The following is a 6,006-nucleotide window of genomic DNA, read 5'->3' on the forward strand; positions in this document are numbered from 1 at the left end:
AGCAACATCTGAAGCTCTGAATGCCTCATTTGTCTCTGTTAAGTAAGCATCTAGGTAAAAAATTGCATTCATGGGTGAGGTGTTTGGCCTATGCCATTGCTGACTAAATAATAAAAACCCAAAGACCCGTCTGACAAAAGACAGATCTCTTTTGGCAAATGTCAAAATACATCTGCCTAAAGACCTTCAAGATTTATTTATTTATTCATTCTGTGTTTTTTCTTTCTTAAAGAAGAAAAACACAGTTCCATTATGACTTCAGGTAATATGTTAGAGTGTGCTCTCTGTGTTTTTTGCACTCAGTCCGTCACCCAACACAATGCCACACACTTGTGGCAGTTCTGAGATCACTCACAAAATGTCAATGCAGCTGCTGACATCCCTCAAGTCACTGTCTCTTGGCTCACAATTAAGAATGTGTCTGAGACACTTGCTTTTGTCTGACTTCAAAAACTTACTATGCATCATGGTATATAGACATGCTACATAGCAGTCTGCTTTTGGATAATGCTGATTGGATTTTTTTTTCCCTTGTTCAACTTCCCACACCCCTCCTGTTAGAAAAGAGAACCTCTCTAGCACCATTGGAGATTTTGTTGTCATTGCATAATGTAAAAGAAAAGCAGGTAAACGAGATAGATCAAGTGTGCTTGTTGAAGTAACAAAAAAGGAAATATAAAAAATTGGCCAAAGGGTGCAGGAAGCGAGTTGAATTGCAGGCCAGGAATGGTGACATTGTTACATACCCAGAAACATGCTTTCTATCTGGTGTAAAGGCTTTTCAAATGAAAGTGTTCAAGTCAAAGTGAAGTCTCAATTCAGTGGTCTGAAAGTCTAAGTTGTACTTTAAGCCATTAAGTTGGAGTTTGACTTTAATATTAGCCACATGACTCGAGACTTTCTCTGGTGTGATTTTGACTCACTCTTCTATAAAAACCTTAATGTCTTGAAGCTTCTGGAGGTCTTTATGTGCTCTGATCTTCAGATCTTTTAATAGATTTTGAGTTGGACGCAAGTCAGTTGATTGACTTGCATCAATTACTATTTTTACTTTCTTTCCAGAAATCCAAGAATTTTTTTTCTTATTTCCTTTGAAACTGAGTTCAGTGTTTCACTGGCTTTGTGTCTGGCTTCTGTCTTGTTTGGACATCCACACTTTCTTCATCTTTCCGTTTTTATTAAGGTTGTCCGGGTACGTTTCTCCATTCACGTTTCCTTCAGTTATCTGAGGTCAGCTTGTACCACTTGCTGTAATACAACCACAACCCACAACAACATGTTTTCACTTGCATCTTCACTTTTACCTTGACAGTTGTAGGGTGATTTCCTAGACCAGGGGTGGGCACTCCAGGTCCTCGAGGGCCGGTCTCCTGCAACTTTTAGATGTATCTCTACTTCAACACACCTGAGTCAAATACTTAGGTCATTAGCAGGTCTCTGGAGAACTTGATTGCATTTAGGAGGTGATTCAGCTATTGGATTCAGGTGTGTTGGATCAGGGAGACAACCAAGAGTTGCAGGACACCGGCCCTCGAGGAGCAGGAGTGCCCACCCCTGTCCTAGACCATTCTTCCTCCAAACATAGTGGATAAAATGATGTCAAGAGTTCTGCTTTGGACTCATTTGACCAGACTATATTTCCCCTGTATTCACCATGTGAATCAAATGATCAAATGATTTTCAGAATGCCTTTTCTTCAACAGTGGAGTCTTGTGCACTGAATGTGTGTTGAGACCAGTGCAGATGAAAGCAGCGTGTATTGAAGCTCAACTTTACTTTTCAAGGTCTTTCTGCAGCTCTCTGTGACTGCTCTTTTGGTTATTAGTTTGACTCCTTTGTCAGAAATCATATGAGTGTACATGGTGTGTAGTAAATCCTGTACTTTCTGCTTTTGGCTCCAACAGCACTCACTGAAACATTCAGAAGTTCATGTGGAAAGGTTCAACAGGTATGGATGCTCTCAGCATAAATACAAGTGCACTTCACAAATCATCCACTCTAAATGTCAAGCACACCGCTCTGCTGTAAATTGTTTTTAAGAGTTATGTAAATAACTTAATGAGCAAACCCTTCTGGTTTGTTTAGACTTTAAATTGAGACTGATGCCACTCAATGTCTAGAAAGCATTTGCATGTGTGGAAGCATTCATGTGTGTGGTGGTGCGTACACGGTCGAGGACAGATGTTTGAACAGGCAATCATCACTCAATGAGTAAACAGCTCTAGAGATTGAACTAACATTTGCATGACAGGAGGTGAATACTAAGACAGGAGGACAGAGAGATAGAGAGAGAATCTGAAAACACAAAGGAAGCCGACGCGAGGAGGAAGAGAAACTAAACCCCACAAGCCCATATTAGAAAGCAGCCATCAGGCCTGAATGCAGAATTGTGATTGGCCCACATTTGGGGTATTTTTATCACTCAGCACGAGTCTTTGATCACTTATGTGTCACAAGTGGAAGAATCGTCTTAAAGGATTTCCCCCCCCCAAGTGTTGATTAAAATAACAACTTCTCAGGGGCCTTGCAGACTGATCTCTTTAGCCACTGCCCCACTCACACATTTTCCTGCATTTGACCTGTCTGTCAGTCTTCATTTCCCTCTTCATTCACCCTCTCTCTCTGAAAAAACTCTCTTTGAAAACAAAAATAGCCTGAGAGAAATAAGAGGTGTCAGATCTATAAATAAATTAGGTACTTGTGCACCTTGTTTGAGTTTGGTTGACATTTCAAAATGTGTCAGATATTAATATCGTTCCTCAAGAGACAAACGATAGGCTTGCATAAGTTTAAGTGTTTGGTCTTGTTTTAAATTTGCTTCAGTTTTGTGAGGTAAATTTTTATTTCTGAGGGACATGAGGCAGATTTCTGTGAAAGAATGCAAAGCATAACCTCAATGGGAAATAAAAAACAAAGGAGAACAGAAAAATTATGCCAGTAGGAAAATTGCATTTCTTGCAATGTTCAGAAAATGCAGTTTGAATGCTGTAAACTGAATATTTCAAGTGAAGCTGCAACAGACTTGCAGAAATGTAAGAAATAGGCAGAAGCAGTACAATAAAGCAAAAGCCTAAAAAAACACAAATAGAAAAACTGAAGTGAAAACATGATAGAAATTTGTGCAGAACTAAGTTTCTGGGGGGTTTTTCTGAAGACTGAGCATAATGCAAGCAAAAACTTGAAGAGGGATTTTATAAAATTTGCAACAGATATATATATATAAATGCTTACATAAAGTGAAGATGTTGAAGGATGTAGCTACATTTTAAAATTTGAATGGCATTTGTAACTGAAAACATGTGGCTGTATTTAGATGTGAAAGAGCACAAAGTTTTCAGCAGAATTTTTCAGAAATTCTGGGATGTTCCATTCATTTCAATTGGGCCCAAGATGATCCCAAAAAGCTGAATATTTCATGAACCATTGAAAATGTCAATACCAAAAGACATAGTCGAAATGTCGTGAATGCGCATAATACCGGAAAAGTGGAATGGTTGAAATAGAACAAAGTATGCACAAGTAAATTGGCAAAAAGTGTAGAAAAAAATTGTGAATGGCTACAGTGTTTACAATATAATAATGCACAAATGTAGCTTAATAGAAGAGACTAAGGAAATGTAGTTAGTAAGATATCTGGAGGACCAAACATACAGTAGCATAACTACCGAGAAAGTTCAGAATAACCCCTAATAACTTTAGTAGCTTTTGAAGACCCCTTTGAAGTTCGTGGTTAAAACCTAATAAATTTGGGAAAAGTTTAACGAATATAAATCATTTGGAAAGGCACTAAATGTACGCTGGTTTACAGCAGAATTGCATCAACTTTCACTTAATGATCAAAGTCCTCAGGGACACAGAGGCAGAATTAAAAGGGATCAAGAAGAACTTTGGTGGCTTGAGGAGAGAATCCAGGGGAAAAAAAGGTGTAAGGAGACATCGAGATGATGTTAAAGTTTCAAGGTTGCTTCTCGCTCATCCTTTCAGATCACTTTCTCACTCTGTTAAATTTTATAAGGCAGGAGGTCACTGATAATTACCTCTTCTCGTCAAACACTGGAGACTCGGGGAGAAACATTGGGTCACCTGTGAGTCTGATGGAGGTTCTGGGCGCTCACACACACACGCACACACACACACGTATATAGATGAAAATCACAGGGGAGCAGCAGAAGAACGTCTGGAGTTTCATTACACTTTTGATTTGGTCATTCATCATGTCAGGACAAGGTCACGCAGAGCGACCATCAAGTCTGTATCGACAGAGTTGATATTTGATGGTGAAATGCTGGATTGTGTTCCACATGTTTTCTAAATCTTATGTAAGTATTTGAACCAGAGATGTTTCAGCTGATAAAATATTTTCTTCAAAGTGTCGGTAGAGAATGTAATTTGTTCAACTCCTATACTGCTGCATCCTTGTCTCAGGAACGAGTCTGGGCTGCAGGAAATCCACCTCAATGACAATGTAGCCCTTCCCCAATCTGTTGTGATGTGGATCTTACTATATGTGGCTATAAGTGTGAACAAAATACAAATAATAAATGAAACATCCTTCTCTTCTTACAAGAAGCTCTAAGATTTTTCCAGAAACATTCCCTCTGATTATTTTTCAGAATGTAATAGAAATATCTTTTATCAACCCTGGTGAGAAAATTCACAAAATCTTTCTGTTAAATACTCTTTTTTGATGTTGTCAGTCCCTGAAACTTTGAATATGATACTTAATCAGACTTTTCTTAAAGATTAATTGACATAGGAAAAGCAAAAGAAGGGGGAAGATGAAAAGAAAGAAGCATAAGAATAGATACCTGGGCCATGGCTGAGTGTTTACAGCTTGTAACACTTCGACAAGTAATGCAACTGTAAAGGTTATTAGAAACAAACAGCTCATTTAAAAAATGTTTGAATCTTAATCTGCTGTGGGTGTGTTTATAGGGTTACGTGTGTATGTGTGGAACTGACAAAAAGCATTCCAAGTTCTTCACATTGATTTCATTTTCTCTCATTGTTGTAAATAAATGACTGAATACAAATTTTATTTCAGGCAATTTAGCTCAGGACTCGATGGAGAAAAACGGGGAGCTAACTGATTAATTTATATTTGATAGTATTGCTATCAGTCTTTTAATTCTTGTTGCAAATTGTTTCATGAATCTAAAATTGTTGTTGATTTAATTTTTGTTCTAGGACTCTATCCTTAAATGATTGCTTTCTTTTATTTCCTTTTGCACAATTTCAAATAAATTTAGAGATTATAAACAAATACAGCATTTACCTATAAGCATGTATACTTCTTCTTACCTCATCCTGCAACTAAAAATGTGTGATTTGAATGTGTCTTCAGAAGTGCTTCTTTGCACTTGAACACCTGGAGATTTTTCTGTCTCTTTGCTGGACTAATGCATCTGTGGACTTTGTGTGAACGTCCCACCGCGAGTGTTGAAAAGGAGCAATCAGACTGTTGAGCTCAGAGACGCCGTAAAAAAAACAGAGGCAGATCAAAGCTTTGCTCCAGTCTTTGTTCTGTCACCTCAGTGATGCTGTGCTTCTTTCTGCACATCACTCAGTAACATCTGAAACAGCAGAAGTAATGTGATCTCAACAAACAGGCATGTGTATAGATCGCAGATACATATGTCTGCATATTGGGTTACTTTTACAAAAAAAATGGTTAAGACAGTTGGGAACTCTTTGTCTGTATGATAAAATGAGGTGAAGATCTTGTTAATTCACAGAATGTAAAGAAAAAAGGGGAACATGTCCAAAAACTACATTGATTTCAGTAAATAATTCTGTTTTATTCACTAAACTGAACAGTCCTTGTTTGCAACAACATATATTTTTATTTTCTTCTCTATGTCGCCACCCAGTGGTAAGACACAATCGTTACAACTCAATAGTAGTTGAAACAAAATAAAACAGGGATGTCTTAGTCTGATCCTCCGGTAACTTTTAGATGCATTCTTGCTCCAAAGTCTTGAATCAAATGACTGAATTTGCTCATCA

The sequence above is a fragment of the Poeciliopsis prolifica genome, unplaced genomic scaffold (assembly GCF_027474105.1).
Source record: "Poeciliopsis prolifica strain line A6 unplaced genomic scaffold, Auburn_PproV2 SCAFFOLD018, whole genome shotgun sequence".
Classification (NCBI taxonomy): Eukaryota; Metazoa; Chordata; class Actinopteri; order Cyprinodontiformes; family Poeciliidae; genus Poeciliopsis; species Poeciliopsis prolifica.